This window comes from Balaenoptera physalus (genome assembly GCF_965194825.1).
Source record: "Balaenoptera physalus genome assembly, chromosome: 18".
Lineage (NCBI taxonomy): Eukaryota > Metazoa > Chordata > Mammalia > Artiodactyla > Balaenopteridae > Balaenoptera > Balaenoptera physalus.
In genome coordinates, this window is record NC_138899.1 from 9244923 (window position 1) to 9269049 (window position 24127).

A 24127-nucleotide genomic window follows, 5' to 3' on the forward strand; every position below is an offset into this window, starting at 1 on the left:
CTTTAATTCATGAATAAAAATGATTTCATAGTTTCAGTCTACTTCGGTGTGAAAAATGGACACAAACTGCTGTTGTTGAGAGACAGCTTATAGGGTGATGGTTTGAAGCTTGACTATGTGGAAAACTCCTGGCTCTGGGACCCTGCATGTGCTGTTGAAACTTTCTCCCCTCGGTTTTTATAGATGAAGACAATAGTAGCACCCACCTTGTAAGGCTGTGTGAGAAATAAATGAGTCAATGTACACAAAGTGTTTCAAACAACACCTGATACTCATCAAATGTCAGCATGGTCATTGTCATGGTTGTAATAGAAAGGCTGCCTTTTAATGCACCTGTGCTCCAGGCATTTTCTGTGGGAACTTAGATTTATAATAATACCGGCCAAAGAGTCACCTTTGCATGCATGTCTTCAAGATACATCCCTCCTCCATGCCACAAATTATAGTATGATTACATGAGAAAAAAATCTATTTGCAATAATAAATCCCTGAATTGTTTTAAATTCTAGTTTCTTAAAAAATCATCTCAACCTTAATAGGAAAAAAATGCTTTGACTGTCTTCCATCGTTAACCACCCTTTCATTGTCAGGGTAGGATACAAAAGGTGAAAAAAGGCCGGGGAGGGAAGGGGAAGGCACAAATAGAAAAAGGAAAGGGACTTGCTGTGTCCTCTGCTGGTCCAAAGACTGGGAGGAGGTCATGTTCCCTATAAGCAGTGACGGCTCAGTACCGTTTTGCTAGTAAGTTTCAAAAATTTGGAGCCCTTCCCTGGGGGCTAAGAGACAGGAGCGGGGCCAGTTGTCTCTTACCCCTGAGATTGTTCTTTGCAAAGAAGTGTCTTGTATTAGCATCTCCGTGGTCCAGCATATGGTTTCCAGATGTCTCTCTGAGCCTAACGTGTGCTGGTTTTTCTGTCATAAGGCTTCCTTGATGAACATCCATCACCAGCAAATTTCTTTCCTGGATTTTATCTTTCCTCTGAGACCAGGTATTATGCTAAGGATGATTTTCCTCATTTCTAATTATAAAAGAACATATGGAAAATTTTCAGTGCGTTCTTTCCCCAGAATTACTCTTCCATGTTCTTAAATGATCAAAATAATGTCTTGGCCATCATTCATTTTAACTGTTTTCAACTTACTCTTTAATTGTCCTGATTCTGCTCTTACACGTAAATAAGCAGCATTCAATACTGTTGATTTTTCTTCTTGGTTTCCATGATGTTGCTTTTTGCTGGTTTTCCTCTTTGTTCCCTGATGCTGTTCTTCATCCTGACCCCAAACGGTGGCTCTCTCCCTAAACTCCAGCCTTGAAGGTCTGTCCTAGTCTCTTGGCCCTCTAAGAATTCCTTGGCTTCTGCCCTCTTGGCTTTTGCTGTTCTCTGTAAGTATTGTAGATGATAGATGACTCCTCAACCTTCATCTCCAGCCCTCTTTCTCACTTGTAGTTTCAGTTGGTTCCAGAATATTTTCATTGGAATGTTCTAGTACAGTGGAATCATAAGTGAGCATAATGGAGACCAGAGGTGCAGTCTGCGGGTGAGCTGAAGACCAATATGAGCATTTCTATTTGGAAACACTGAGGGCAGTTATCAGGGGCCTCAGATGAAAATCTGGGGAAAAGTGGAGTCACAGAAAAAGGGAGAAAGCCAAGAACAGAAGATCAGAAAAGGCTCAGAATATTTACTTATAGAAATATTTACTTGCTATCCAGCTATTTTTGTCTCGCTTTTACATCATAGTTACAAAAATAACATGTTCTTTTGAAGAACATATGGAAATCATAGCACACTTCACGTTCACCAGCAATATCAACACCTAGAGTTAGCGGTTGTTAATATTTTGGCCTATAACCTTCGATACCCTTCCTTTTACATGCATAAATACTCACAAGTCATAATATAATCACCTTTATAACCTGCTTTTTAAACAGTATGTCATAAACATCTTCACATGCTGTGGAATATCCTAGAGTATGAACTTTATGGATAAACTGTGGTTCAGCATATAGGTTTTATATAATCTATTTAGTAAATCCCCTATTGTTGGATGTCTAAGTCATTTAAGAGCAGCTTTTAAAAACTCCAAGGACCCATTTGAAGGACTCGTGGAGAAATCCCCTTTGAGTCTACCTTTAAGGGCTGAGGTAGAGGAGAGGAAGAGTGATCCACTGAAAGGAGCATGGTTCCAGGAGACAGGAATGGGTTTCCAGGCCATTACCATCTACCATCTATATGACTTACCATCTGTATGACCCTGCGTAAGTTACTGCACATCTCTGGGCTGCTTTTCTTCATTTACATCATTAGGGTCTTGGGTTAGTTTACCTCTCAGGTCCTTTCAGCTCGGACATTTAAAAACTCTGCATGACTGAGGATAGTGCACAAAGAATAGTTGGCTGTGTAGCAAGGGATTCTGATGGAAGCCCAGAAATACGGAACTTGGGGCTAAGCTCCTGGAACGAGAATAAAGCTTGTCCTATTTACACAGCACCACCCGTTGGTGAACTCTCCTGTCCCCCAGCGACCCCTCACCCCTATCTTTAGCAAGCAGGTGCTTCCACCAAGAAACATCACTTTGAAAATTAGTTTGACGCTCTTGGAGAATCTGTGTGTTTAAGAGGAGAATAAAATAAAGAAGCTATAAAAAGCAGAAGCTATAAGAAGCACCTAGCTTCTGTTAGGTGACCCTGGGTGACCCACTTACCACCCTGTGACTCCCTGGCCTCTAAGTGACTCTGTACACGTTGCTAGATTTTCTTCATTTCCTTTGAAACTTGTCCAGAAATTCAACTAATTATGTATTGATTTCTGTTAGTGTTTCTCATGGCTTGTAAACTCATGTCACCTTTGATGAAGATCTGAAAAGTTACATTCTCCTTTCATAAAATGTCAAATTGTAAAAACAACAACAACAAAAAAACAACAAAAACTGCAGCTGTTTAGATTACAAAGTTGAGGTTTTCTCATCAGTTGCTTTCTAAATTACCCGCTGCCCATCCACCCATCTCTACCTCCACATCCTGTTCTCAAATATTCTGAGAAACATGGTTGAAATCACTTAACTGGAGTTAATAAATTATATGAATCTCTTAGAATAGTAAGGTTAAATTTCTGCCGTATGTACATTTTGGGAAAAGGAAATGAAGGTTTATGAAGCATGGACTGTACCTCAGGCCCTCTCTGGGTGGTTCATGCTATGTAGATAATTCTATGGCGTTAAGTGTTACTGTTCATCACTTATGTCTGAGGAAACAAAGGTGCAGAGAGGTTCAAGACCACATAGCAGAGCTGGGGTGCAAACTGCATTTTGCCCGTCTCCCAAGTTCATCTGTTGCATCATGATCATATGCACACACCAATGGGAATCTCCAACTTATGTGCTGATCTGAAGATTTGCAGTGCATGAGGGTGGAGGGGAAGACTTTCTGAAGACCTTGCAAAGGCAACTGCAAATGAATTTCAGAAATCCCTTTGGAATGAGGAAACAAAAACCAGCCAATGAACAACAAACCAACCTTCATTTTTTTTCATTTAATAAAATAATAATAATGAAATTATCCAATTTTCATTTAATATTCAATACAATTTCCTCACATAGATGATCGTACCCCCCGCCCCCCGTGACATTCCTGTTTGACAGCTATTAACCCACTGAAGTTGATAGCATCCCATTCTCTTTCAAAAGTGGCCTGGTTTGTGTAGTAAATAATGTGATCCTTCTATTTACATTTCTCTTAAATAATTAAAATCTGTATGGTCTTGGGTCAAGAATCAATAAGAGCCCAAGAGATCACATGAAAGAGGAATTTCCCCCAGGGTCTTAAAGTGCATTTTTACATCCAGACATCCTCTGACAGTCTGTAATGTTGTCTTCATGTTGTCCTGATGGGAACTAGAAGTCACATGGTGCATTCTCCTTGTAACGGTAACTTTCATTGTTTCCTATTACATCTTCAACGCTCTTTTAATGTGAATTTAGTTCTTTTGAGCAGTGTAATGCAACTGAATGAAATGGAGTGTAAAATTTTAATCCAATTAAGAAAGCAAAGAGATTTTCTAGGTATTTTAAAAGTAGGTTAGAAAGTTGAAAGCCTTGTGGACAGAGGAGCAGTGATCTGTTCCCCTTGGGACCCACTCTTCTATCACCAAAACAGGGAAACATCTCAGTTCCCTGACTCTGCAGCATATTTCTGCTGTAATTATGTTATAGCTGGTAATGCAGGGGTTCCCAAAGTGTGGTCCCTGGCAAGCAATATCAGTGTAACTTGGGAGCTTATTGGACCCACCCCAAACCAGCTGAATCAGAATCTCTAGGACTGGGGCCAGGAATCCACTTCAGCAAGTGATTCAGAGGCATGCTTGGGTCTGAGAACCACTGCTGTAATGCCAAGCCACTGTCAAGTCAACTGTGAGTAAAATAGTAGTATTATGCACGTAAAAGAATTTCATTTAAATTTAGTAAATAAGAAAGGGCATGGTTGCCTTATGATACGGGCAGTTGACTGAGAATTCCACATGTAGTAACTAATCATCTTGAGAACTCTTGAAGCTAGGATGTCTGATAGTCCTAAGGCCAAAATAAAAGCAACATTCATTTAGTCGATTTTTATTTAGGACCTGCTGCATAATGGGCACTATTCCAGAAGCTAAGGATACAGTTGTGGGCAAAGTCCCTGCTCTCATGGAACAGGTTTTTTGTGTTTTTTTTTCCTACTGGAAAAAGACAGACAATAAACAAAGATTAAGTACACCCATGTTGAGTAGTATACAGTGTCAAGACTAGTGGTGAGAAGTGCTCTGAGGTTGATTAAAAGGACGAAGAGTGCCCGGCGTTGGGAGCACTGCTAATTCAGCTGCTGCAGAAACCCTCTGATCATTTAAATAGAGAGACTGGGAGAGCCACGCAGATACCTGGTAGAGTCCTAGGCAGAGGGAGCTGCAGATGCAAATGTCTTGAGGCAGGAATGCGCTAGACATCAGACAACACACTTAGTACATTGCTTATAATTAGGGTCTGGTGGATGCTGTTGGTCTCTGTTCAGGAGGTAGAAGAAATTGTTCCATGTAGTAGTAATTTGGTAAACCAGTGTCCTTTTTGTCACTCGCAGGTCTGGAGGGAAGAACAAAGGAAAACTAAGAGAGGATTGCCTGGCGCATTAGGTGTACCTTTGCTTTATTGATCACTGATCTCTAACCTACTTGCAAACTAGATTTGGGGGCAGGGGCCCCCACACATAGATTCATAAAGTTCAGCTCTTTATTCTAAGCTCTGCTCCTATGTTCCATTTTAGGGGCAAGATTTCAACCAAGTCAGAAACTTGGGTTATCTTTGATCTCACCTTTCTTCTTTATCCCCTTGCCAGCAGTCGAATCTGAATTTGTCAGGTGTGTCTCCTGGATGTGTCTTTGACTACCTCCATCAGTTTTCGCCTGGATTATCCTCACAGCCCCTAACTACTGCCCCTGGCTCCAGTCTCTCCACTTCAGTTCATCGTCTATTTTTCCACTAGAGTTGTATTCCAAAAATGTGGGCATTAGTCACAACCCTCCTCAGAAAGCTTCTCCACTGACACGAGCTCAGGTCCAGTCTATTCAGTCCCAAATCAAGATCCTCCATAATCCGCCCCAAATTGCTTTTTCCCACTCTCATTTCCCACATACCCTACAATTTATACTAGTTCAAAACCCAAAGAAGCTGACACTCTCTAATCCAGTTTTCAAAATCCCTTTCACACTTCAAGGCATAGCTCAAATGCCAGCTCCTCCATGCAGGATTCCCCAATTTTCCAACTAAAGAGAAAATTTGCCCTTCTCTGTTCTGCAGCTGGTTTTATTTCTATTTAGTGCTTTGTCTTGTATTACAGTTATGTGTTGACCTTTTTCTCTCATTAGATTGTGACCTATTTTAGAGTGAGGTTTTAGTCATTTTTATATCACTCCAATTCTTAGGACAATGTTATACATATAATTACTTGCTAAATTGAATAGAATTAAGTATTGGAAGTTGGCATGGTATATGTTATAAAATAAAAACATGACTTAGCTCTTCCTTAGGCAGAATATTTGACTTAACTGCCACACTCCAGTTCCACCGAAGCTGGAAAACAATTCTTTTCTTTTTCCTAAACCATGTTATAACCATGTTTCTGAATTTCTACTTACTGAGAACTTTTTTCTTTCCCTTAAAATGCAATCTTTCTTGGTTTAGGGCCATGCCGTTTAGAGAAATTCCTCATATATCCATGTTGTATCGAGTAGCATGCACACAGAACACAAACATGCAAATGTATGCCTTTCAGAAGATGATGAAAATGCAAAATGCTAAATGAAGCTTTCAATGAATTTTTAGAAAATTACTGCCCTTCAGACATTTTTATGACCATTCACACATGACAGTTGATCACAGACATTATGGTCCTCACTCTAACCAGCAGATGTTCTCTTCAAATTGCTATAATTATTTCCTGTCTTGTGGTTAAGATATAGTACAAAGAATTTAAAGAAGAAAGATAGGTGTTTATAATGGCCTTGCAGTTTGATTAGCCATATGTTAATGTGTCATGCCTGATTGCATAACACAAGCCCTGATAGTGCTATAACAGGTCTTTCAATCGTGGTGAGATCATAGTATAGAATACATGGCATATTTCAAATAACTAGGAAATTGACTAAGGGGGAAATACATTTTTCAATAAAGAGTAGCATGAGATATCATTGTAAATCTTGCAAAATGTGTTTATTAGCTCATTTTTAATTTCACATGCTACTAATTTTATTTCCTGCAGTTCTTATAAACTTCAGATTACTTTTCATTACACAATTTTATTATATTACTTGGGAAGTGAAATAAAAATTTCACAATTTGTGATTTATGGGTTTAAGTAACCAGTAGTTAATGACTCGGTAACCTCTTGTGGGCAAAACCAATTTCTCTGGAAATTAGAGTAAAAATGAGCAGTATCATACACAAAAGACTTTGTTACTTGTAAATTTAAAGAAAGAAATCATCAAGTTCACTGACAATAAGTCCTCTGTCTTGAGATTCTTCAAAGACACCTTAAAAGTTAAATGAGGATTTTAATCAAGATTTTGTTAAGGTGAGGATGACTTTATTTTCCTTGTCCTCATTTTCTTTTTTTTTTAATATGTTCTTTTCCACTATGGTTTATCATAGGATATTGAATACAGTTCTCTGTGCTCTACAGTAGGACCTTGTTGTTTATCCATTCTATATATAAAAGTTTACATCTGCTCATCCCAACCTCCCTCTCCATCCCTCCCCCAACATCCTCCCCCTTGGATGTGAGTCTGTTTCTGTTTCATAGATAAGTTTATTTGTGTCATATTTTAGATTCCACGTATCAGTGATATCATATGGTATTTGTCTTTCTCTTTCTGACGTCCTTCACTTAGTATGATAATCTCTAGTTGCATCCATGTTGCTGCAGGTGGCATTATTTTGTTCTTCTATACGGCTGAGTAGTATTCCATTGTATATATGTACCATATCTTCTTTATCCATTCATCTGTCAATGGACATTTAGGTTGTTTCCATGTCTTGCCTATTGTGACTAGTGCTGCTGTGAACATAGGGATGCATGTATCTTTTTGAATCATAGTTTTGTCCAGATATATGCTCAGGAGTGGGGTTGCTGATCATATGGTAATTCTATTTTTGGTTTTCTGAGGAACCTCCATACTGTTTTCCATAGCGGCTGCACCAACTTACATTCCCACCAACAGTGTAGGAGGGTTCCCTTTTCCCCACACACTCTCTAACATTTGCTATTTGCAGGCTTTTTAATGATGGCCATTCTGACTGGTGTGAGGTGGTACCTCATTGCAGTTTTGGTTTGCATGTCTCTTATAATTAGTGATGTTGAGCATCTTTTCATGTACCTATTGGTCATCTGTATGTCTTTTTTGGAGAAACGTCTGTTTAGGTCTTCTGCCCATTTTTGGATAGTGTTGTTTGTTTTTATGTTGTTGAGTTGTATGAGCTGTTTGTATATTTTGGAAATTCAGCCCTTGTCAGTTGCATCATTTGCAAATATTTTCTCCCGTTCTGTAGGTTGTCTTTTCATTTTGTTTATGGTTTCCTTTGCTGTGCAAAAGCTTGTAAGTTTGATTAGGTCCCATTTGTTTATTTTTGTTTTTATTTTTATTGCCTTGGGAGACTGACCTAAGAAAACATGTCTACGATTTATGTCAGAGAATGTTTTGCCTATGTTCTCTTCTAGGAGTTTTATGGTGTCATGTCTTATGTTTAAGTCTTTAAGCCATTTTGAGTTTATTTCTGTGTATGGTGAGAGGGTGTGTTCTAACTTCATTGATTTACATGTGGCTGTCCAACTTTCCCAACACAACTTGCTAAAGAAACTGTCTTTTTCCCATTGTATATTCTTGCCTCCTTTGTTGAAGATTAATTGACCGTAGGTGTGTGGGTTTATTTCTGGGCTCTCTATTCTGTTCCATTGATCTAAATATCTTTTTTTGTGCCAATACCGTGCTGTTTTGATTACTGTAGCTTTGTAATATTGTCTGAAGTCTGGGAGGGTTATGCCTACTGCTTTGTTCTTTTTCTTCAGGATTGCTTTGGCAATCTGGGTCTTTTCTGGTTCTACATGAATTTTAGGATTATTTGTTGTAGCTCTTTGATTTTTCTGTAGTTTGACTATGATATGCCCAGGTGTAGTTTGTTGGGTATTTATTTATATTGCTTGGTATTCCCTGAGATTCCTGAATCTGTGGTTTGGTGTCCATCATTAATTTTGGAAAATTCTCAGCCAGTATTACTTCACATATTTCTTCTTTTCTTTTCTCTTTTTCTTCTCTTTTTGACATTTCAAAAATATGTATAATCCATCTTTTGTAATTGTCCCACAGTTCTTTGATATTCCATTCCATTTTTTTTTAACCTTTGCTTTACAGGTTGGGACATTTCTATTGACTTATTTTCAAGCTCACTGATTCTTTCCTAGGCCATGTCCAGTTTGATGATGAGTCCATCAAAGGCATTCTTCATTTTTGTTTCAGTTTCTTTTTTTAAAATTTCTGACAATTTCCTTTTGATTCTTTCTTAGAGTTTACATCTCTCTACTTACATTTCCTATCTGCGCTTGCATGTCGTCCACTTTTTCCATTAAAGCTCTTAATCAGTTATTTTAAATTCCTGGTCTGATAATGCCTAGTTCTCTGTCAAATCTGAGTCTTATTCTGATGCTTGCTTTGTGTTTTAGACTGCCCTTTAGCATGCCTGTAATTTTTGTTGAAAGTAGACATGATGTATCAGGTAAAAGGAACTAAGTAAGTAGCTCTTTAATGTGAGGTTTTATGTTCATCTACCTAAGATTCAGGTTGTAACTATGGTGTCAGGGGCTAAATTTTTCCTACTATTTTTTTTTTTTTTTTGTCTCCCCTCATGTCATTGGACTTCCCTAGAAACTTCTTAAATACATTGTACTTCTTTCAGCTGTAAACCCCTCTTTATGTATAGAAGCCCTATTATTACCATGGTAAGGTGTAGAGGGAGAGGAAGCATTATAAAATCTTATGGTTAGGACTTAGTGTTTAGTGAGCCTATGCCCTTGCCCTGTGACCTTTACTTCGCAACTCCCCTCCCCTGTAAGTGGCATGGGAAGAGCATAGGGGGCTGGAGTTGGATATTTCCCTTCCTCCACGTTGGTTGTTATTTGGTAAAACCCAAATTAGTTAGGCTGTGGTAAAATAGTTTGCTTAGAGGGCAGGCTTTGGTAAGGAGAACAGAGGGTCCTGGATCTATTTCAAAATGGTTACTTTTGGAGTAACCTCTCCCTGCTTGGAGCCCAAGGGTATTTTTCTCTGAAAACCTAGTGGACCTCCTCCACATAAAACTCAAGAAAGTGTGACGTACGCCCCCCACCCCTTCCAGAGTGTTTAACTCTTAAGCAAGTCCACAATGAGCCTCCAGAAATTCATCAATTACGTTTTAAGTGTTTCTACAGAACTGGTTCCATCTGTGGGCTTCTGACTCTGGGTTTCTGCTCCTGATAAGATACGATTCTCTGTACCCACCTGTCTTTACAGTTCTCAGGGAAGCAGTTTGACTTGTGACCTCAATTCTCTGACAGAACTAAGAAAAGTTGTTGATTTTCAATTTGTTTAGCTTTTCCTTATTGTGAGGATGGGAGTGACAACTTTTAAGCTCTTTATATGTCAGATTAGAAACAGGAAGCCCATGGCTTTTCTGTGTTTAATCCAGCAACCAGTCAAGTGTCACACATTTCAATTGGTTTCTGTGCCCCTGTAGCCACCTTAATCTAGAAACCATTCAGCTGAACTCAAACTTCTTTAACATCGTCATTGCCAGTTGAATTATAAAAGTTTTATGTTATGATTTTGTCAGACTATTTCCTCATGGAGGGGGCCTCCTTCGGGTTGTTGCAAAAGAAATTTAAGAATATATTGTGTTTTGGGTGGTGATGGTTACACAATTCTGTGAATTACTAATAACCATTGATTTGTATACTTTAAGTGGGTGAATTTTATGGTATGGGCTTGCATCTTAAATTTATCTTTAAAAATATATATTGGGTATATGGTTAATCCTGAGAAAGTAACCTCTCTGAAAGATGCAATACAAAGTTTTGTAATTGCAGGGTTAAGGAAGGGCATTAGTGTTAATATGAGTCCATTAGTATTGTTTCTTTTCCCTGAAATTCAGATTCAGTTGTGCTAGGTGCCCTGCTGACTTTACTTGTTACTTTTCTGGATTATTGTAACAACTTCGTGAAGTATGTTTTATCTTAATGCTGTATGTGAAAAACTGAGATTCTGAAAATAGTATAAGATCATGTAGCTCATAAAGAGCTAGGCTTGACTGTAACCATTTTCTCTGGTTATAATGTTATTTGTAGTTAATTTACGGTGCTGCCCCTCTCCCGCTCCTACCATCCTAGCTGCTAAGTCAGCATGCCCAGAGACCTATACACAGCCAATCTGGTCCAGGCACCCAGAGCCCCACACTAATGCAGTGCAAAGGGCAGTCACCCTTTTGTTCTCACGGTCACATCACCCTTGAAGTACAATCACTCTTAGAAGCCAAATGAGTTTGAAGTGGGCAGTAGAGTTGTAGATACAGAATTAGATATAGATATGAATGGGCATTTAATTAAAACAGAAGCTGGAGTAAACGAAAGAGCTTTGACAACCTCCATCCTAAATTATTGTTCAAAATCATGCCCTTTTGTAACCACATAGGCCAGTGCCACAAAGCTCTGAATCAAGATGCTAGCTCAGGGAGAGCAGGTAGGAATCAAGTGAGTGTTTCTTGTTTATGTTCTGAGCTTTGACATAATATTTTATGAGCACCACAGCTCTTGTGATTTTGGAAATTTATTCTCAAATTAAAAGTCGACAAAAAATATTTGGAAGAAACTGTGAGATAGAGCTTTCTTAGGGAATAACTTATTAATCTTATAATAAATCTGGCTTGTGTTTGGGATGAGTAATAGAGAGAACTTGGCAAGAATTTATAGTTAGAAGTTCTCAGTAACTTCAGGATGATATCCAAAAGGATAAAAAACAATAGGTTCAATGAGATATCTAATTAACACTTACAGGAGCCTCCATACGAGAAAACCCAGTTAAAGCTGATAAATGCTATCATGGGGAAAATTCTAAGGCTTGCTTACCTGTTTGCCAAGCAGTTTAAGACTAATACATGTTTATTAATTAAACATATTTATTAATTTATATATAATATATTACCATATATATTATCCCAGCTAGCCACTCAATATTTAATAAATGTGCCATAATCAGTTTTATATGTGTGTGTGTGTATATATATATATATATATATATACACATACACACACACACACACACAAAAGAATATATATGCATGCATATATGACACGGTCTATGAAAGCTTTATTTATTAATGGAATAACCATAGAATTTCATCAGTTAATTACCCCTGCATATGGATTTAGGAAATGGCCACTGTGAAATTGACTAAGAATAATCCAGTATTTATTAAGTGGAAGGAAACATGTTTTGATATAGGGAATCAAATGTACATCACCCTTCTTTATAATATACACAGAATTCCCTATAATCTTTCAGACAAATGAGAACTAGTGGATAATTGTTTTGTGAGCAGAAGATAAGTTGGAAGACATAAGAATTCACATGACATTTTTGTAAATTGGAGCTTTTAATAATTATACATAAAAATTTTCAACCTTTTATACATTTAATACACTGAAATTTACAAAGAACAATATATTCCAGAGAGGGCAGTAAATTACTTGATTATTTTAGAGCTTATTAACCCTCTTAAGCAGCTACAGCTCTTTGGAAAAGTTTGTTTTAAGTAAAGTGATTATCAAAAGATTCTTTTTTAAATCAATGTAGTATCAGAGGGATCAAAGGGCTAAAGAAGACTGATAAGGATCATCCAAGAGGCATTTCTCCAGCAATCAGTAAAATTCCAAAATTCCCTGGGCTTCCCTGGTGGCGCAGTGGTTGAGAATCTGCCTGCCAATGCAGGGGACACGGGTTCGAGCCCTGGTCTGGGAAGATCCCACATGCCACGGAGCAACTGGGCCCGTGAGCCACAACTACTGAGCCTGCGCGTCTGGAGCTTGTGCTCCGCAACAAGAGAGGCCACGACAGTGAGAGACCCGCGCACCACGATGAAGAGTGGCCCCCGCTTGCCGCAACTAGAGAAAGCCCTCGCACAGAAACGAAGACCCAACACAGCCATAAATTAATTAATTAATTAAATAATTTTTTAAAAAAAAGCTAAGAGACATTAAAAAAAAAAAAATTCCCTGACATTGGGAAGTCAGATTCAACCTGATACGTTCAGCTTTTAACAGCAATAAAGTTCTGTCTCAGGGGATGAAGCCTTCAGGTAGAAGTTGTCTCTCTGTGGATAAAAAGCATTAATTTGGGCTGGACTGAACCCACTGGAAAATGTCGGCTTGTTGAGCGTTCTCCATGGCAGTAGTTAGTCATCCTGTCTTCATTTCTTCTTTCTGAGCTATTTTGACTGACCCTCCGCTAGCTTGTGCCCCAGCTTACTGACTGCTCCACATGTCTTCCTGGCTATAGTCGCCATCTCTGCAGTTACATTGTCCTCTTAGTTATTTTGCTCCTCATACTAGGGCAAACTTCTCATTTGATCACCATTTGTTTCCACCTCTGCTACAACCACCTAAGACCCTTACTCATCATCTGTCTTTGCTAATGACTCAGGATCCTTCTCACCTTGGATCTGAATTTCTTTATTTCCCCATCTAAATGTAAGTGTCTCTAAGAAATTTGCTTATGGCTTCTTATTCAAGAAATATTGTTTTGTATGCATTTCGTTTATGGTTCTAGAGTGGGAATGAAATTAAATCACAGCGATACGCTCAGCATTTAACAGATGTGCCAGGATCAGTTGCAGGCATTGGCAATATGTCAACAAACAGGATAAAATTCATTCCTATCCTTATGGACCCTATGGTCTAATGGAAAGAGATGATCATTTGACCAGTGACTCAGGTAATGTCTACGGCGAATTTGCCTTAAAAATACTAATGAAAGTAGATTTAAAAGCTTCTTAGATTTTTTTTTTACAGAAATAGACTAAATGTATTTGCATGGGTCAATGCAGCAAATATTTGTCGAATATCCACATGCAAAGCATTGTTCTAGGTGCTGAGGATAAATGTGGGGGGAAAGAAAGCAGATGAAATCATACTCTCATGGGGCTAAGATTCTAGTAGAGGGAAAATGAAAATAATTAATAAAAAGATAAATCAATAAAATTAAGTGCTAAAAGTTGCTATGAAAAAGAATTAAAGCAGGGAAGAGAGAAGAGAGAGATGAGACAAAGACTTTACATATATGTTTGTCAGGAATAGTGTCTCCAATAAGGTGATGTTTGCGTAGAGACCTAAGGGAAGTGAGGACGCAAGAGATGCAGGTATCTTGGGGAAAAGAGTTGCAGGAAGAGGCAGGCTGCCTGAAGCAGGGGCCTCCTCGATGTGTTTGAGCAGAGGAGCAAGGAGACCAGAGTGCTGGGAGCAGAATCGGGGTTAGAAGACTGTTAGGAGAAGAGACCGCAGTGGTGGTCAGGGCAAGAATGTGGCATTTTTACCTTGAGTGGGGTGGGAAATTATTGCAGGAGTTTTAAGAGAGGAGTGATATCATCTGAATTATGTTTTCAAAGAAAGAAGATAGTATGTGGAGGTCAGACTGTAGCCTGTAGGTGACAAGAGTGGAATTAGGGTCATAGTTAGGGATGTTTTACAGCAACCTAAGCTGGAGGTGATAATGGCTTGGACTAAGGCTGTAGCAGTTGAAGTCCTAGTTATGTTATGAAGGTAGAGCTGACAATTTCCTAACAGTTTGGAGGTGGGGACTGGGGGAGGGGCTCAAAGTTAATTTCTTAACCTTGAAATGGGATTTTTCTCTGCTTTGTCTGTCTTCTGTGTGTGTATGGATCAGTCACTGAGAACCATGGATGTGACCCTGGGCTTGGGTAGAAGTTGAGTGTCTTCTGAATCCTTGCAGATTTGGCAGGAATGGTGAAAATGGCAGAACTGAATAAGCAGCCATTTTGACAAAACTTTGGAGAAAAAGGGAAGCTGGCATACCATTTTATTCTACTTTTAAATAGAACTGAATAGTAATAACTGTTCAAAAAACCATGCATAGCATTTTGCAGGATGTCATTTGGAGCTGCAAAAAAGGGCCAGAGATGAAGATGAAAAACACGTATTTTCCGGTTTCTTCATCTGAATCATGGATTTTTTTTTTCAACAAAGGAAAAGCTATTTCCCTGGTAGATGTTCTCACACCATGAAGGACAGCACTAATGCATTAGCAATGTGTCATCTATGATTAATGCTGATGATTCAGTGAAACTCAACAAGATACTGAAATAATGGGATTTTTCTGCATTTTAGAAATGCAATCATCGTAACACATGGTGCATGGGATATTTTTTATGAGTGTTAATCTTTTTAATTTCTAGAAGTTATTTAACACGAGAATGAGTTCTATGAAAATAATACAACACACACATAAATATAACTCTTCTTTTTCTAAATGGAAATCACATGTACACTTGGGAATTTGATCAATTTACTTAATTAAGCTAACTTAAAAATTGGTAGCATTTTGGGACCTCCCTCCATAGCTTAAGTATCCATTCAAGGTTGGTCCTTTTGGAAGATAATAGAAGTAACCTGATGATCTGCTTACATGGAAACTAGAAAAACTTTTTTAAAGCAAATTTCTGAGATAATTTTGTTGTTGCTGTGCTGAAAATCTTGAATTTGTGATCAATTCTTATATCTTCATGACTAATAAAATGGCTTATTGGTACAGTTATTTTTTTACATTTTAAGTATTGTCTTTCCTAATCTATAAAATCACAGATTTTAATCCATAGCCCAACTGAGTTTTATAAAAATTTATATTTTTAAGAATATTTTTGTACTTTTCTTGTTATAGATTATCCAGGTTTTATGATGCTGTCCTCATAGATGTAATTGTAATATTTTTACAACTCAGGCATGTTTTCCCCCCAAATACTTCCTATTTTAAAATTTTATGGACATGTGTTCAATACAATTTAGTTGTCATGATTTGTTTTTCAATTCGTGTGTATATCTTTGTGGAATACAGATCCTAATTGCCTGTATCGCCCCCCTCCCATAAGAGTTCTACATTTTATAGGAATTGGTGATTCTGATGGACTTAAAATATAATGTTGGTTAGTGTTAAATAATAATGAAATATTGTAGAATTGAATTAACCCCTTTTTCAAGTATTCTTAAAAATTGAAGTTGGAAATGAGTTTTAGTAATATCCATTTTATTTATTTTTAACTGAATGACTTTCAAAGAATAGTAATTCCACAGGATTTCCCCATCTTATTGAAGAGAGTGGAAATCATGAACTAGATAGATCAAAAAAAAAGTTTTTTATCTATCTTTTTCAGTGTTCAAGGTGGCAATAGATGATAGATTGAATTCAGCTTGGTTCTTAGAAGATTTATGACTACAAAATGGCTTATAGATGCAATTATTTTTTGCGCATTTTAGGTGTGAAATACTTATGGCTAAGACACAAAACTGAAAAGCATCACAATGTCAATCTTGGGATTTCTTTCCCAGGCCTTTTATGAAATCAATATAAAAGGCAGTCATATTTGGGGAGGCCTGTTACTTTACATGCATTATTTCCCTTTATTCCCACGGCAATGCCGTGAGGATGATATTATCTCTATTCTATGGATGAATAAACAGGCTAAAAGAGAAGCTACGTAATTTATCTGAGTTCACAGGAATAAGAAGTGGCAATAATAAGTGAACTCAGATGTCTCTGACTTCAAAGTGTAGGCGACCCTCTGTGACCAAGCAGTGAACCCAGACCATCAGGAAATGCCATCACCTGCGTGGCCACCTGCCATCAAGTTCTCTCACAGCTGGTGAGCCTTTCCGCGTCCATGTGGGACAGGTGCACAGTGGCAGGGCTCAATCTTTATCCAAGCACAAGTCTTTGTCTTATTTTTTGGGTAATTGATGTCTGCCCAGAAATGGCTTAGCACAGCTCTGGATTTGAATCTCTTGAAATATTTCTCCTGTTAATGCTGCCTCAGGGACACCTGTGGACAATATGAGGGTCAGCTCCTTGGGTCCTAGAGGTAATGTATTCCAACCAATGAAGAATCTAAGGGCAGGAAAACTGTAAACTGACCACAGAAAAATGCAGTAACCGGGCCTGCTGTTTCTACATTATTGGATGGATCCAGGGCTAACAATCAAAAACATGAAGATGTTTTCTTACCTTTTTCTGGGGAGGGGGGATTGGATTCCTTACTGATTGTATAATCTCATTCCTAATAAGAACCATATTTACTTTTAAGTATTTAAATTTAGTTTTCAATTAGTGTTTGAGAACTGGCCAAAAGTGTGAATTACAATGACACATTATTGGAAATATTTTAATTGTAAAATGATGTTGCAAAGATATTTCAATATTTAGTGGAATCTTTTATAATTCTGGTGTAAGGATATCGAACTAACCCTTGTGCATGGGTTAATTCCTTTGACAGGAATACTGAATGATGGCGCTGGTTTGGAGGGATATGGGAATACAAATGATTCTGGGTAGTAAGTAGCTGCACAAAAGTTTATCTACATTCTAACAAGTTAGTTCTCAAAGGCTCTTGATCAGGTCATTTATTTATAATTCCAAAGAGCTACCATACAACATCCACTCACATCAGCTGTTGGTACTACTCAAATGATATGCTTTCATGTGGGCATCTAAGTTGATTGTATCCATAATTTTTAGGTAGACGGTTCATGCAGAGAGGAGCTTCTACATAGCATTACTGCATCTGAGCAAGTCAGGTGTATCACATCTCTTAGGTAATATGGGTTTGTACATGAAAACATTCTTTCCAGTTTTTTCCATCTACTTGCTAGAAGATTGACTTGGGTGAAATAACTTAAGAGCCTTCTGCAGATTTACCCAAAATAGGATGTTTAAATCAGACAGTAAGTAAGGTTTTATTTTTCCAGTTTTTCTTTCTCTTCTCTGGGACAGAGTAGGCCAGCTATATTCATAGCGTATCTCTAGTAACATGAGTAATAGGGATTTTTGTTTCTATAACACATTCCTTAGGTTTCTCTGAGATCTAGCATGTCTAGCTCCCAAACATGTTTAAAATGCAAATTTGCACTTTTAGATAATGTATGAATTGTTGTGATCTATTTTTTAGAGAATATTCTACAAGTTAGACATCCATATAAAAGCTGTTGCCTTTTAATTCATCACTTTGCAGGATGGCAAGGTGAGTACACTCTTATTTTAGCATATTGCAGTATTCAAAGCCTTGATGGAAATTCTCTTTTGTAATGCTAGCTTACACTGTGGCACATTTTTGAAGATTTTGTAGTGCCAAACCTTAATATTTTGAGGATGAGTTTAATTTTGGAAACAAATACTTTTAGATCAAAACCTGCTGTGTAAAATGGAAAGACACAATTTGCAAACTGTGTATTAATTAGAAATATATATTTGATGTGTTCTGTAACTGTGATAGAGCAAAAGTGTATCAAATTAGCATTGGAATTAGAAGAGTTAGACTAGTTTGTTTCTATCTCTTGTTCTACCATAATTATTACCAGCAACAGTTCTCTAAAGGGTTCTCTCTGAATGCCAGACTTTATAGTCACCCTATTAATTGGTAAAATTAGAGAAATGTGGTGGTTGCTACCCATCTTTTATCCAGTGGCTATACTGGACACTAAGGAGGCTTGTTTATACCTGAGGCCACTCTGTCTCCTTCCCAACCATCTTTTCTTTCCTGAGATTCCCCAAATAGTGTGTACAACTGACCATGGTAGCTAAGTCTGTGGGACTCAAGGTGGGTTCCTTCAAAGGTTGGCATTGCTAATTGGCCTGATGCCTTTCATCAGCCTCCCTCTTGCTACTGTTCCTAATGGTGGAGCCAATTTGTCTGTCCTTCTTGCCCATTTGGCCAAGAGTCAGAGGACTTTGTTATTCTTTTAAGGAGCCTTCCTAATTTTCAGTGGAGCCCTAAAACCCTATCTTGAAGTAAGCTTAAGAATCAGTGGTTTGTATTCCCTCTCCCCACCCCAGTATGATTTTGAGTTTATCTTTTCCATTATCACAATGTTCTCTCCTATGGTTTTCATCCTCTGATCTTTCTCAAACCTACAGCCCCTGCAGTGCTTGCTTTACTAGAGTGTGGGTTAGGCTCTGCCTGAATTCTCCATCTCTGTCACATGTCCTGAATAGGTTTGTTCCAAAAACATTTTTGTCTTTACCCCATACCTTCTGAGTCCTGCCCTGTGCTGTGAAACTTAGCTGTCACATTAAGGTTTATGTATCGATGTGTTTACCCCCCTGATGGCAGGGTGGCACTCATAGGGGAGGGGAGTTTTCTATACACAACGACTAGATCCATTGCAACAAATGTATTTGAATATTTTGGAGTCCATAGAGATGTTTTTGAGAAAATAGTCATTTCTTCTAAGGCTCTGAAACTTCTTGACAAATCAAGTGTGCATCCACATCTGGAAATTATTCCCTTATCAATTGCTTTCCAATAGCAAGTTTATTAAAATCATTATGATGCCCTAGTTTAAATTTTATCATTTTTCCATTTTTAATAGACTCCATTTACATTCTCATATAAGCAGAGATTTTAAAAGCGCTCCTGTAATAGAAAACCTTAGAATGTCTTTGAGCTCTGGTTTTTGTCATTTTTGTTCTAATGAGTAATATTATAAAACTAACCCTTAAATCCATGGAAGTCAAAATAAATATACTAACCTTTATTCTATCTATGTTTTTGTTTAGGTAACCTAAATTGTTGGAAGTAGTTACCTTGCCTTTGCAATTTTATTTAATTAAATCAGACTTTATTGCACATTTATCTGTTTATGGAACAACAGGTTGTTTTTTCCCCTGGAGAATGCCAAAAGTAATGAGCTGGCATTACTTGCAGATAATTAATCCTTTCATTCTTTATAAATAGTAGCAATAACACCATAAGTCTTGGCGCTTCTAGTTAGTAAAAAGTCCATTGCTTGACTTACTGCTGATGGAGGGCAGCTGCTTTCCCTGCAGCCAACAATTAAACGTTGACTGACAGTTGAGAAGGGAATCTGGAAGTCTCTGCACTTCTGAGGCTTTTTCTTGTTCCTCTTTGCCCTTTGCATGCAGTAAATGGCCCTGCATTGCCATCAGAGCGAGTTTCTGTACTCTTCTTGCCTCATTTTCTTTTTTGGCATCTCCTGTTCATCATTAACCAGTTCTATGTAGAACTGGTTTTCTTTGTTATTCCATGGGGTGTGCTAACTTTGTGAGAATAGAAATGAGAGACCATCCTCTTTTGCCTTCAGCCTATTTATTATTTGTCTTTATCTGCTTCCTTTTGTTTATCCTCTTTCTATTTCAATTTCAGGCCTTCCCCATTTTACTCCAACCTTTTGGATATAAGGTTGTACAATGGAAAAAACAAACAAACAAACAACACTTCAGATTTTGGGGCCACAGAGACCTGGATGCAGATCATAGAGCCCTGGGGAGAGTTACTTACACTCCCTGTGCCTCATTTTTCTCTTCTGTAAATTAGGGTTAATAATGCCTATTTTGAAATTTTTTCAAGGGAATTTAATGAGACAGACAAAGTAAAATATCTGTTTTACTAAATGAATTCAACACGGTTTCATTCCCTTACCCTTTGTGGGAACAGGAAAAGAGTACTACCGCAGTAAACGGCCACAGTAAATGTCAGTCCTACTTTCCAGTCTATTTCTTTACCAAACGTGTGTGATGCTTAAGAAGTGTTATAAGCACTTTACAAATATTAGTTGAATTCTCATAGCTACCCCAAGAAATAGGTCTTGTTTTTTTCCCCCATTTTTATACTGAAGGAAACGGAACCACAGAATAGTCCAGTAACTCCTTGAAGGTCATACAGCTAGCGATTGTTCCAGCAGGATTTGGACTAGGAGGTCTGTCTGGGGAGTTCACGGTCCTAACCCTACCACGATTCCTAATTGCTGGTCGTGCCTTCTCTTTATTCTTTGCTCAAAAAACAGGGTTTAAGGTGACACATTGCCTTACATGGGGGTTTGTTCATGGCTGCTACCTTGGCTACCGGTCCTGTCCTTCAGCTCTCTGCTCGGATTCTTCTGTTTAGAATTCCAGCACACAGTGGCCATTCCTCCAAGAAAGCCTCCACGTCACTTTGCAGCAGGTGTGGTGCGATGCATGGCAAGAGCTGGCCTGTGGGGGGGGGGAGGGGAGTGAATCCTACTCCTGCAGGGAGGGCTCATCCATTAGGGGTGCTGTCTTCCTTCTGGGACCACAGTGGCCTTCAGTGGCCCGCGAGAGGCAACTCATCCAACGGGGATCCTCTGAAAGTAGAACTGACGTTTTACTAGACTCATCATTGTTTTCTGCAAATGCCTAATGACTTCAGATGACGTTATCAGCTCAATAATTTAAGAGGTGCATCCTAGTCTCGTTTTGCACTTATCCTATTTTAAGGCTTAGAAAGCCCATTTGGTATTTAATTGAAAAGCCATCCCTTTATTTTTGCCACATATGCAAATGCCCTCATTTTTTTTTTTTTAAAGAAAAATATACTTTGCTTTGGCCTTTCAAAGCATTGGGAAAATGCCTCTGATAACAGTGTTTTCTGAATGCTGTTTAGTAACACTTCTGGCTCCATGGAATTATGATTAAAATCAGAAACTAGGCTGGGACGTCCGTTCTACTATGCAGATGAGGCAGAGACAATTAAATAGTGTGATTATAGTAGGATAGAAATGTCAAGAAAATGCCACATCAGATATCCCCGTTCTACACAGATTACAGGTCAGCGGAAACTTCATTAGCAAGATAAGGACAGCAAGGGATTTTTTCTTTGAAAAGGCAACTCTATTAAAAGAGGAGACTTGTCTATTGCGGATGGACGATTTTACTGAACAGAATAATTTAAACCCATCGGAAAACACCCCCATTTTGGTTAACATGCTTAAGTCTCCTTCTGTTGCAAGAGGCATGAGTGGAGGGTTAGTGATTGAGCCCTAGAAATATAATGTAATTATAGCAAAAACTGGCTTAACTGATTTTTCTTTCAAATGGAAATTTTAGTTCACTAGCATTTTCTTTCCTGTTGGGAAAATTCTATTCTAGTTTTTCCACCCTGGGAGCTGGGTTGTTTTCTATGACTGAAGTTTCCAGCTCATTGATATTTAGCTGGTCTTATGATTCGATAAGTATTTAGGTTGAAGTAAACTCAAATTCACTTATACAAAATCAGAATTGATGGGTTTACATAGAGTGCAGTCATGACTCAGTGGCTCTAAGATGATACCGGGAGCATGTGTTGTTTCTGTATTTTTGTTTGTTTTCTCCCATCTGCCTGTGTGACGCTGGCGCTTCTCCAAGGCTAGTTCAGTGCAGGTTTGCTCTCAGCAGTCCTAGAGTCACCTCCTTCCTTGTCCAGCTGAAGCAGGGAAAGTGTCATGTGTAAAAGAGGAAAAAAGGAAAGGGAAGGAGAGAAAAAAAAGACAGGAAGGAAGGAAGGAGAGAAAGAGGAAAGAAAATTCGGGGACTTCTCTCTGATCGGTCATCTTAGGTCACTTGCCCCCCCTCCTTTGGCCAGGGAACGGGATGGGGTGATTGGCTTGGGTTCAGGTAACAAGTCCATTCCTGAGCCTTTAGACCAACTTGGGATCAATCTTCAGAGTGACTTCACAGTGTGGGAGAGTTGGGAAAGATGATGGAGAAGGAGCCATAAATGCACTTCACTGAAACTCCCAGATGGCTGTGTTTCTAAAAAGCACTATGTATTCATAAACAGGCAGATCTCACCTATGGTGTTGCGGCTGAGGATAGCGATTACCTTGACGGACGGGGGCTGTGACGGGAAATGGAGCCTGAGGGACTCTCATGGTGGAGGTTACATGGGTCTGTTCACTTTCTAGCTGTATATTCATGATTTATATACCCTTCTGTATTAACTGTGTTTCTATAAATAGATTAAATATAAACCTTAACTGGGAATAGAAAAGATTATAAAGTTATTTATGTAAAATACCTTACATGAAGTATAATGATTATACTCAAGGTTCCCAAACTATGCACCGAGGCATCCCAGGTTGCCACTGCAGGCTCATGGTGATGCTGTGTGCAATTTAAAAATTTTGAACAAAGCATAACAATGTGCCACATCTATTGAACACTATGAACTACAAGCTTGGGGTCATTGATAGCTTCTGTAATTAGATCATGCTGTCTTCCTTTCAGTAATGGCCTATCTTTTTTTTTTTTTTAACATCTTTATTGGAGTATAATTGCTTTACAATGTTGTGTTAGTCTCTGCTGTATAACAAAGTGAATCAGCTATACATATACATATATCCCCATATCCCCTCCTTCTTGCAACTCCCTCCCACCTTCCCTATCCCACCCCTCTAGGTGGTCACAAAGCACCGAGCTGATCTCCCTGTGCTATGCGGCTGCTTCCCACTAGCTATTTATTTTACATTTCATAGTGTATATATGTCCATGCCACTCTCTCACTTCGTTCCAGCTTAACCTTCCCCCTCCCCATGTCCTCAAGTCCATTCTCTACATCTGCTGCGTCTTTATTCCTGTCCTGCCCCTAGGTTCTTCAGAACTTTTTTTTTTTTTTTAGATTCCATATATATGTGTTAGCATATGGTATTTGTTTTTCTCTTTCTGACTTACTTCACTCTGTATGACAGACTCTAGGTCCATCCACCTCACTACAACTAAATCAATTTCGTTTCTTTTTATGGCTGAGTAATATTCCATTGTATATATGTGCCAAATCTTCTTTATCCATTCATCTGTCAATGGACACTTAGGTTGCTTCCAAGTCCTGGCTATTGTAAATAGAGCTGCAATGAACATTGGGGTGCATGTATCATTTTGAATTATGGTTTTCTCAAGGTATATGCCCAGTAGTGGGATTGCTGGGTCATATGGTAGTTCTATTTTTAGTTTTTTAAGGAACCTCCATACTGTTCTCCATAGTGGCTGTATCAATTTACATTCCCACAAACAGTACAAGAGGGTTCCCTTTTCTCCACACCCTCTCCAGCATTTATTGTTTTTAGATTTTTTGGTGATAGCCATTCTGAACGGTGTGAGGTGATACCTCATTGTAGCTTTGATTTGCATTTCTCTAATGATTAGTGATGTTTAGCATCCTTTCATGTGTTTGTTGACAATGTGTATATCTTCTTTGGAGAAATGTCTCTTTTGGTCTTCTGCCCATTTTTGGGTTGGGTTGTTTGTTTTTTTTGATATTGAGCTGCATGATCTGTATATTTTGAAGATTAATCCTCTGTCAGTTGCTTCATTTGCAAATATTTTCTCCCATTCTGAGGGTTGTCTTTTCATCTTGTTTATGGTTTCCTTGGCTGTGCAGAAGCTTTTAAGTTTCATTAGGTCCCATTTGTTTATTTTTTCTTTTTATTACCATTTCTCTAGGAGGTGGGTCAAAAAGAATCTTGCTGTGATTTATGTCATAGAGTGTTCTGCCTATGTTTTCCTCTAAG

General features: G+C 38.3%; 1 protein-coding gene and 1 long non-coding RNA gene across 4 annotated transcripts in view; one reads left to right on the plus strand and one right to left on the minus strand.

Moving 5' to 3' along the window:
- FGF14 (fibroblast growth factor 14) overlaps positions 1-24127 on the plus strand; it is a 626727-nt gene that overhangs the window by 367888 nt on the left and 234712 nt on the right. The window lies entirely within an intron of this gene.
- LOC309647422 overlaps positions 7151-24127 on the minus strand; it is a 179103-nt gene continuing 162126 nt past the window's right edge. The window contains exon 2 of the long non-coding RNA XR_014256040.1: positions 7151-22878. This is a non-coding gene — a long non-coding RNA (uncharacterized lncRNA). The remainder of the gene's footprint in view (positions 22879-24127) is intronic.